Genomic DNA, 10,434 nt, shown 5'->3' with positions numbered 1-10,434 from the left:
TTGCCTTCGATCTTTCCCAGCATCAGGGTCTTCTCCAAAGAGATCTCTCTTCGCATTAGGTGACCAAAGTATCTGAGCTTCAGCTTCATTATCGATCCTTCGAATGAGCAATCAGGGTTGATTTCCTTTAAGATTGACTGGTTTGACCTCCTAGCAGTCCAGGGGACTCTCAAGAGTCTTCTCCAGCACCACAGTTCAAAGGCATCAATTCTTCGGCGCTCAGCCTTCTTTATGGTCCAGCTCTCACAGCCATACATTACTACTGGAAAAACCATAGCTTTGACTATGCGGATCTTTGTCGGCAAGGTGACGTCTCTGCTTTTTAATATGCTATCTAGGCTTGCCATAGCTTTCCTCCCAAGGAGCAAGCGTCTTTTAATTTCATGGCTGCAGTCTCCGTCTGCGGTGATCTTGGAGCCCAAATAAATGAAGTCTGTTACTGCTTCCATTTCTACCCGTTCTATTTGCCAGGAATTGATGGGTCCAGATGCCATGATCTTAGTTTTTTTAGTGTTGAGTTCCAAGTCAGCTTTCGTATTCTCCTCTTTCACCCTCATCAAGAGGCTCTTTAGTTCTTCTTCACTTTCTGCCATTAGGGTGGTATCGTCCGCATATCTGAGGTTGTTGATGATTCTCCCTGCAATCTTGATTCCGGCTTGTGATTCTTCCAGCCTGGCATTTCTCATGATGTACTCTGCATATAGGTTAAATAAGCAGGGTGACAGTATACAGCCTTGTCGTACTCCTTTCCCTATTTTGAACCAATTGGTTGTTCCATGACCGGTTCTAACTGTTGCTTCTTGGCCCGCATACAGATTTCTCAGGAGACAGGTAAGTTGGTCTGGTACTCCCATCTCTTTAAGAATTTGCCACAGTTTGTTGTGATCCACACAATCAAAGGCTTTTGCATAGTCAATGAAGCAGAAGTAGATGTTTTTCTGGAACTCTCGTGCTTTCTCCATGATCCAGCGAATGTTGGCGATTTGATCTCTAGTTCCTCTGCCTCTTCGAAACCCAGCTTGTACATCCGGTAGTTCTCGGTTCACGTATTGCTGAAGCCTAGCTTGTAGGATTTTGAGCATAACCTTGCTAGCATGTGAAAGGAGCGCAATAGTGCGATAGTTTGAGCATTCTTTGGCATTGCCCTTCTTTGGAATTGGAACGTAAACTGACCTTTTCCAATCCCGTGGCCACTGTTGCGTTTTCCAAACTTGCTGGCATATTGAGTGCAGCACTTTAACAGCATCATCTTTTAGTATTTTAAATAACTCAGCTGGAATACTGTCGTCTCCACTAGCTTTGTTGTTAGCAATGCTTCCTAAGGCCCACTTGACTTCACTGTCTAGGATGTCTGGCTCAAGGTCAGTGACCACACCAGCATGGACATCAGGGACATTAAGATCTTTCTTGTATAGTTCTTCTGCGTATTCTCATAAAACATTCACAAAGGGTTAAAACTGAGGAATGACCCCAAAGACAAGGCCAGATAAACATTTGGTTCCGGCTGAAGACAGACAGACAGATAGAAGTTTCCCAGAGGCAGAATCCCAGGAAGAGTCCAGGCTTCGAAGCACCAGCCTCAGCAAAACGCATTCACTTGCAGGCTTGAACTCACAACACCCGAATCTCTGCCAGTGTGGCTTCTGCCCAATTAACTTTTTGCTTCTTCTGCGCTCTGTACTGAAGATGGTACCCGCAGGCAGGCACATAAAGCGCTCGACCCTTTGGCCCTCGAAAGCATTTTTCTCTTAGCAAAAGGATTTTTTTCCTGGGGGCAGAGGTTCCCAGCCTTGGATTCGGCGAGTCGGTTTCCTTGGAAAGAGCGTGCTCTTCAGCTCATGATGGAAGCGCAGGCAGCCTCTGCCAAGATGCGCAGACAGGCTGTTAACAACGACTGAACGCTGCGATCGGCCAGACTGCAGGGAGAAGGCAGGTGATGGATGGCAAGGAATGCCCCCCGCCCTGCCCCGCTGCTGCTGTGTCTGGCGCCCCCTGGTGGCAAGAGGAGGGCCCGAAGTGCCTTCTCCGGCATCTGCGCGGATGAAGGGAGACCGCAGCCAGCCGTGGCCTAAAATGCGCCTGGAGATGCCCGCGTTCAAGCGCCCTGTCAGCCCAGCTCACGGTGGGGAATGCGCACGTCTGACGGCCGCTCCTTCCCCCTCCCAGGGTGCAGAGCTGCGGTGGACCTGGCTAGCATCACTCCGCAGCCATGCCTGGCCTCGGCTAGTAGGGAGCGGCGAACGTGGAGGCCTGGGGGCCGGTCAAAGGCACCCGGGAAGGCTTGGCCTCTGAGAGGCACGCAAGAAAGCGCAAGGCTTTGATTGCATGGTGGGGCCGCCATCTCGACTTTTTGGACCCCCTCCTGTGGTCCTACACCTCTGGCTCACGGGGCCTGGTTTGGCAAGCAGATCAGGGTGCTGGGGGCGGATAGGATGACTTTGGGGGTGGCTTTGGGAGACAGGCCAGTAGAGGCTGGGGTGGAAGGGACAGAACAAGCTTTGGGCCTTTTCCCCAAAGGGACATCCTTGCCCATCCATCGTTCTGGATGTTTTTTCTTTTTCTTTCATATTTCCTGTCACTTCTGTTCGCCAAATCCCACATTCGGTGCATGCTCCAGCCAGCAACTTTTCTTTTCAGCTTTAGCTATCATGGCTGGGAGGAGGGGAGCTGAACTTGTACGCAATGGGTGGCACCTGCTTTGGGGCGGGTGCACCGGAAGGTGCAGGTTCCCTCAACTAACATCTCAGACTACTTCATCTGCCCTTTCTTTCCCCGATTTTTTTTTTTTTTAGTCATTTTTTTCCAGCGACAGCATGGCTGGAATAGATTATGCCCCTCCGGATGCTACCAGGACCCTCAAGTCCTGCTGCTGAAGGTAGGGGAAGGAAGTTTGTAGCGCGCGTGCTGCCACGACCGCGTTCAGGCTGCCTCCACTGGGTGCCCTCCAAATGATGGGCATGGACTCCTGGAGCCCCTGCTGGTCTTAGTCTAGCACACCTGGAGGGCATCCGGTTGGGAAAGCGGATGTTCCGGCTGCAGCCCGGGCCAGAGCAAGGACACAAAGGGTTGCCCTCGGATTTCCTGCAAGGGCGCCACGGAGATGCCTCTTCCATCCAGAGCTAATGAACCGCCCACCACTGAGGGCCGCTTCCTTTGGAAGCGCCAAGCGGGAGCCGTGATTCACTCGGGGGTCCTGATCCATCACGTGGCGAAAAGCATTCAGAGTCACCAACCACCTCTCTCTTTTTATTTTTCCTTCCTTTCTCCCCAGGACGAGCTCTTTTCCCTTGGCCCTCACAGCTCCCCTCCCTGCATCTGAGGGTAGGACAAAACCCCAAACAGGCAACGCTTTCTTAGCACCGTCAGGGCCTCCATCTTGACTTTTTTGACCACACCTTCGGAGCGTGATCCCTGAGCACCCTGAGCTCTCTGAGCCCCAGAACGGTGGGAAGACCTTATCGTGTGCAGATCCTCAAGGACCTCAGAGGGAGCCTCCCAGCCCCAGTTGACGAAGACAAGGCCGTCCATGATGATGATGAAGACCATCCGTTTTGCAGAATTGGGGGGGGGGGAGAATTACTTCATGCCCTTCAGCCTTTGATGCCCACACCCTTGTTTTATCTGCTGCAAAGGATGTGTGTGGGGGTGGGTGGGCTTCCCTTCTTCCTTCTTGAAATTGCATTCTATATTTTATCCTAACAATTACAGCGGCAAAAACAACTACATGTTACATGCTTTTATCAAACGAATCTTTTATCATCAGAAAGATTTACAAAAGTCCATCTAATAAAAGGAGTTCACAGACTAACAGCAATGCAGCCATGTATAGCTCCGTTATTCAAATAATTAGGGAGCACAGCGTGATGTAGTTTGGCGTGGTCGTTACAGCACTGGGCTCGAAAGTGGGCAACCATGAGTTGCAGTCCTGCTTTGGGCACGAAGCCGTCTGGGGACCTTGGGACGGTCCCTCTCTCAGCCCGAGGAAGAAGAAGGCCAGGGCCCACCGTTTCCGAAAATGCTGCCAAGGAACGTGCCTGCGCAGTCGTAAGGAGCCAGCGCGAGTTTGATGGACCACGACAGCCAGAGTGTGTGACAGCCAGGCCCTGCGCGAACCCGCTGATCAGCGAAAAAGACACAAGACCCTTTAAGAAATGAAGTGCTGACGGCAGAGTCAAAAAAGTCAAGATGGCGGGCACAACAGCGTGATATTTATTTATTTATTTATTTATTTATTTGCACATCGCATTGGTATAGCCGCCCATCTCACACAGAGCGACTCTGGGCGGCATACAAAGCCCTGCCCTTTTTTTTACAGGCGCCAGGGATGGAGAGAGGGGTCGGGAACCACTGCAGGGATCCATTTTATCACGCTTCTTCCACATGTGGGTGAGAGTGTTCCTGGGGGCTACATGGCTGGGGGTTGGGAGGAGGAATTACTGCCTCCGAGGCAATAAAGGAGGGGATCGTGTGGGATCTCTCCTCTGGATTCCCGTGTCCTTCCCTTTACTTCCCCCCCTCCGCTGCAAAACTCTGTCCCCCAAGATGCTTGGGCACCTGCACGTCTCCCCTTCTTCTGCCCCACCTCTGACCGCCACCTCTGAGCCCCTGGCACCAGCTCCCACCTTCGACGTCCAAGCATTCTCCCCACCTCAGCTGTGGCTCCTCTCTTTCTCTGTTGCGCGGCCAACTGACCCACGCGATCCCCGAGGAACACTTGCATCTGATTCACTGGACATTCCAGCGATCCAGTAGGTGTGTGTGAAGCCTGCCTTGCGGTTTCTCAAAGGTTTTCTTCTCCTGCAAAAAAGGCTTCTGTTTTCTGTCTTATTTTCTGGGGTGGGGTGACCGTTTCTTTGGAACTGAACTTCAGTGCTGGGTGATACGTGTAGGTTGCCTCTGGCACGATCCTCTCTTCCACCTCTTTCCAGCCCTCGGAAATCTCCCTGCGGCTCTTCCCCTCCCAATCCGCCAAAGCCCCACCGTTCCCCCTCAACGCCTTCCCCTGGGGTTGATTGAGGCCTGGGAAGCCGGGAGGCTGCAGACCGTTGGGGACATGACCGCGCAGCGAAGGCAGAACGTCCCGCCCAGGCCTTGGTCGCCGAGGGAGAATGTTCGTGCAATGCTCACATTTCTCTGCAATTCTCCCTGGAAAAGCCTGTCCTGGAAGGGCACTTGTGATTCGTGTGCAGCCCCTTCTGGGTTGCTCTTTTGCCCGAGGGCAAACCTTTTCTCTGGACGAAGGAAAATGTGCTCCCCTCCCCCGCATGATATGCAGCCCTTGGAGAGGCTGGACTGAACATCAGGATCGGAAGCAGTGGTTAGAGCCCTTTGCAAAGCGAACTCTCCGTCTGCCTCTTTGGGGGTCCTAATCCAGCACCAGCCCAGCCCAATGGCCATCAACTCCACCAGGCTGGCAGGGGCAGATGAGATACAAAGGGGAAAGCGACCCAGTAGCTTGTCTCTCTATGTGTGTGTGTGTGTTCATGCCTTCAAGTCAGTCTTGATTCTAGGCGACTGCCTGGACCAGTCCCTGCAGTTTTCTTGGAAACGTTTTCTAAAACGGTTGGCCCTGGCCTTCTTCTTCCCGGGCTGGGAGAGTAGGACTCACCCAAAGTCACCCAGCTGGCTTCTTGTCTAGGACTAGAACACATGCCCTCCTGATTTCTAGCCCAGTGCCTTTAATCACTACCCCAAACTGGGTCTCCTGGGAGCTTTGCTAGCCTCTAAATCAGTGTTTCTCAACCTTGGGAACTTTAAGATGGGTGGACTTCAACTCCCAGAATTCCCCAGCCAGCCAACTCCCAAATTCTGGGAGCTGAAGTCCACCCATCTTAAAGTTCCCAAGGCTGAGAAACGCTGCTCTAAATCATCTGTGAATACTGTACCCAAAAGATGTCATTATCTAGATGCCAGACGGGATGGCGATGGTCTTGGGCAGGGGCTGGACTAGGAGGCCTCCAAGGCCCCTTCCAATCCTATGATTCTATGGTTCTATGATTCTATGATTCATGCCAGGGCCCTTGCCCAACCACATCTCCCCCTGACTGTCATTAGGGTGGGCATGGTCCTTCACCCCATCTTCTCCTCTCCCGATCTTTGCAAGCTCTCCATTGGAGGCTTCGTCCCATCGGTCTACGTTCCCATCTTCCCTATCCAGAACATTTCAGAGTTACTCCAAAATGGAAGTTTTCCCTCTAGTTTGTCTCACAAACTTTGGCCATTAATAATGGACTTGCTGAGAGCATTTTCCCTCTGGCCGTAAACAAACCATCCATTACTTTCTGCAGACCATTAAAAGGCCAAAAGCTTCTGTGGTTATTTATTGTATAGTCAAAAAGCAGATTAACTATGCCCCAGACACCTTCCAGATTTTTTTTTTAATACGGTTTTATCACAGATGGGACTGGAAGATTGGTGGGGGCGAGGGGAGAGAGAAGCAGTTCAATCAATTTGTCATATTAAACTTTGGAACTTCTTTGTGTGATGGAACCTATTACATTTGGATGGAGCCACCCGCCCTGGCGTTTACACTGGTTTTCTTTTCACAAAACCAAGCTGCAGGACATCAGATAATCTAAATGATGGGTCCATTCTCAACATTCCAGGCACGATCGTGATGGGAACACACGTCTGCTTATTCAGGAGCAAAATAGGGTTGAAGGAAGCTCCATTTTTGACATTGAAATGGCTGGATGGGAATGGACACCTCCCTCTTCCTTCCTTCCTTCCTTCCTTCCTTCCTTCCTTCCTTCCTTCCTTCCTTCCTGCCTGCCTGCCTGCCTGCCTGCCTGCCTGCCTGCCTGCCTGCCTGCCATCCAAAATTACCTTTCCTCTCCCCACCCGAAAAAAAAAATATTTTCACTACTGGAAATACTTTGGCATTGGTGCAAAGCGCTTGGGTGATAGTGCTGCTACCCAAGATCCTTTGCTGCCTGAAACAGCATCCAAATGCCATCTCTATTCATGGCCTTTCCTATCTCTCCCCTCCTCAAATACTGTTACCAACAGGTCCCTGAGCCCCGGAGGGGCTGGGGAGAGGGAGGACCAGGCCATCTTAGCTGTTTTCCCCTTTGACTACATCATATGAAAATAGGACTCTTTGCCCTTCCTACCCACTGGGGCAGGCTCTTGATTAAATTGTTGGCTACTCAAGTTTATATCCAGATGAGCACTGGGGATATTTTCTCATCTTACCTTCTTCTGATCATGATGTGACTTACTCATCTGGAACCACAGGTTAGCCTTCCGCAACCTGGTGTCCTGCAGATGTCCTGTACTGCAACTCCTAGTAATGCACCGTCTTGCAGGCTAAGAAGTCTAGAATCTAAGGGCTAATGTCTTTAGGGAGCTGTCAGAGAACTTTGCAAGCAATCCAATCGGTTTCATAAAACTGCATGAATGTGTAACATGTTTTGCTTCAACGTGAAAAGAGAAACATGATAGGCCTGTTCCTGGCTAATGGAAGCTATAGGAAAGATGGCCAAGAACTATTTTCCACGGCCACAGAAACTAGGACCAGAAATAATGGGAAGGTTCTCAGATTTGTTTAAATATAAGGAAAAACTTCCCAACAGTAAGATCTGTCCAAAAGTGGAACTGTCCACCTATGGAGGTGATAGGTTCCCCATCTCTGGAGGCTTTTAAGAAGAGTTGAACAGCCACCTCTCATGGATGGTTTAACTGATTTTTCTGCACATTGTAGAGGGTTGGACTAGATGATCCTTGGGGTGACTTCCAACTCTACAATTCTATGATAAACATCATTTTCTAAAATCAAAGGATCTGAAAGGAGAAAGAAAGAAAGAAAGAAAGAAAGAAAGAAAGAAAGAAAGAAAGAAAGAAAGAAAGAAAGAAAGAAAGAAAGAAAGAAAGAAAGAAAGAAAGAGAAAGAAAGAAAGAAAGAAAGAAAGAAGGAAGGAAGGAAGGAAGGAAGGAAGGAAGGAAGGAAGGAAGGAAGGAAAGAAAGAAAGAAAGAAAGAAAGAAAGAAAGAAAGAAAGAAAGAAAGAAAGAAAGAAAGAAAGAAAACAGGGAATGGCTACCTCCCACTGTTCCTTCTCCTTATTACACCCAGAGAAACCAAATACATGGCAGTGAGCCCAGAAGCGTCATTGCAAATATTCATTTTCATTGCATAGAACCCAAATGCAGAGTCACCTCTGACCTTTTAAAAGGGTACACGAATCATCAGGGATTGCAATGCAAATACTGCATGGCATGTTCCAGATAATGTTGAACCAGGGTGCAATATTCAGCCTTTCTTGCGCCCTTTCACTCTTTCCTGGCAACTGTGTCTATCCACTGAAGGCCATGGATGGATGTGCTCTCTTGCCATCCAGCTCCAGCTGCCTCCTTCCTTCTGCTGTGGGGGTTTGGAAACTGATGTTGCTGAAGGCCCAACTACCATGGCCAACAGTGATGAATGCGCAGAAGGGCAGCTTTCCCACCCACCCCTACACTGACCTTCTCAGTCTTCTGATGCCACCATGCATTTCTTCCAGGGAGGCTGGCAGACCTTCCCATCCTCGGCCACCCTCTTTGTGGGGCTTTTCTCCCTCCTGGATGTCCTGGGCCCTTGCACGGTGCCAGGGGCAAATTTCCCATGCTTGTGGAGTATGTTGAAGAGGACGCCAAATTCCTCTGGCAGGTTCTTCACACGCAACAAGGGTTGGTTTCCAATCAGTCATCAGCTCCTGTCCTTCCCTGAAGCTTCACCCATCAGGATGCAACAATGATCTCTATTTATCGTACTTCTGGAATATCCTTTCCAAAAAGACAGCCGTAACTGTTTGACATATGTGGAGGAGTAGCTGGACCATCTGTAGGAATACAGCAGAGCATCTTTTTAGCAGGTTGACGCGATTTGAGCTCCCGCTTGAAAGCTGCCCAGCAGAGAGCTTACAGATTATTGCGAAGGCTCCGCGCAAGCCAGGAGAATCCCTTGTTCAGGTGTCTGAAGCCCAAATGTCTGGCGGTGCATCACAGGGATGGGAGCGTCCACCTTGAGGAGGCAGAGATGGTGAGCTTGATATTCAAACAGCTGGGGAGCGCTTCAGTCAAAAGAAGAACGGGAGGCCTCTCTTCAAGCAGGACGGCGACCCCCTCCCAGGCAAAACCTCCTGTGGGGTTTTCATTAAGGAAGCAAAATCAGCCAAGTCCTTGGCAGACATTCCAGAGCATGCAGGAGCCTTGCATCTGTCAAAGTTTGGCAAGTAGTCTTTTAAATTAGTCTAAAGGGCCTGGCTGGCCAGGAGACTGACTGACTAATTGGTACAACACTCAGGGAAGCCCCCGTGGTTCACCTCCGGCCTCAGAGCTGGGAGATCCCTCCTTGCCTCATGGCCGCAAGAGGTTTCCGGGAGGTTCAGCATGGCAAGGACTAGAAACATGATGGTGCAAGGCTGCCTTGAGGGGCACCCACTTCCCGGCTGTGAGAGGTTTCCGGGGTGCCAACCCTCCCTGCCTCTCGGTCCGTTTCTCTGTGGTAACAGACTTATTTATCTGTTTGTTTGTTTATCAAATTTGTCACCACGCATCTCGTTAAAAAGCAACTCTGGGCGGTTTACAGAGGAGCTAAAATCAATTAAAATACAGTATAAAAGCAGTCTTAAAAATAATAAATAAACTCCAAGAATGATGGGATTGGTGAATAACTCAGGAAGTAACGAGACTGTATTTATTTGCAACATGCAAGCTGAGAATAAAAGTGGAGGGGGAAGAGGACCAAGCAGATTGCAGGTACATATAATTAAATGCATGTGGATTAACTTTACGTTTTAATTCATTTAATTTAATTGCAACTGGATTAAGATTAAATCAAATGAAGTCACATTTAGTTTTCACCCTGGCTCCAGCCGCTTCCTGTGCATATATCTGGTTTGGAAAAAGTTGTGCATCCTTGGTCTGAAAGGCAAAAGAATTACTTTTAGCAGCAGCAGCAGCAGCAGCAGCAGCAGCAGCAGCACCTTTGTACCACTAAGTACCAGAGGGTCAAAAATATGGGCAGACCCCTGGGTTTCCTGGGGGGTTTTCACCCAAGTATTAACCAGATCTAATCCGGGTGAGCCCAGACGAGCCTTAAAATGCAGAAATACAGTAAAACTTTATTCCATTTTTGTATGCGGCCAGCAGGGTCATTTTGTTGTCCCAAATCGGGTCTTAGCTCGGTGTCGAAGCCAAAAGACATCCAAACACGAGGTGTAGAAATCAAAAATACTTTTATTATGGTACCAAAACAAAAGGACCCCGGCCTGTAAAGCGGCCAGAGCCCCGAACAGAATTTGGCAACAGGTTTTATACTTCCCCAACTCCCACCCCGATACAGACCATCTTACTCATCGGTTAAGCTGATAACAGTTCCCATCCCTTGGCTCCCTTTTAGCTACAGTATTTTCTGCCTCATTTGGTTAGAGCTCCTGAGCATACATAATCAGCTG

Source organism: Python bivittatus, unplaced genomic scaffold, assembly GCF_059951505.1.
Source record: "Python bivittatus isolate LINGU-HERP-01145 unplaced genomic scaffold, Pbiv_v1 ctg000700_np1212, whole genome shotgun sequence".
Taxonomy (NCBI): Eukaryota; Metazoa; Chordata; class Lepidosauria; order Squamata; family Pythonidae; genus Python; species Python bivittatus.
The sequence above is the reverse complement of the archived record's forward strand: the minus strand, read 5'-3'. Positions refer to the sequence as shown.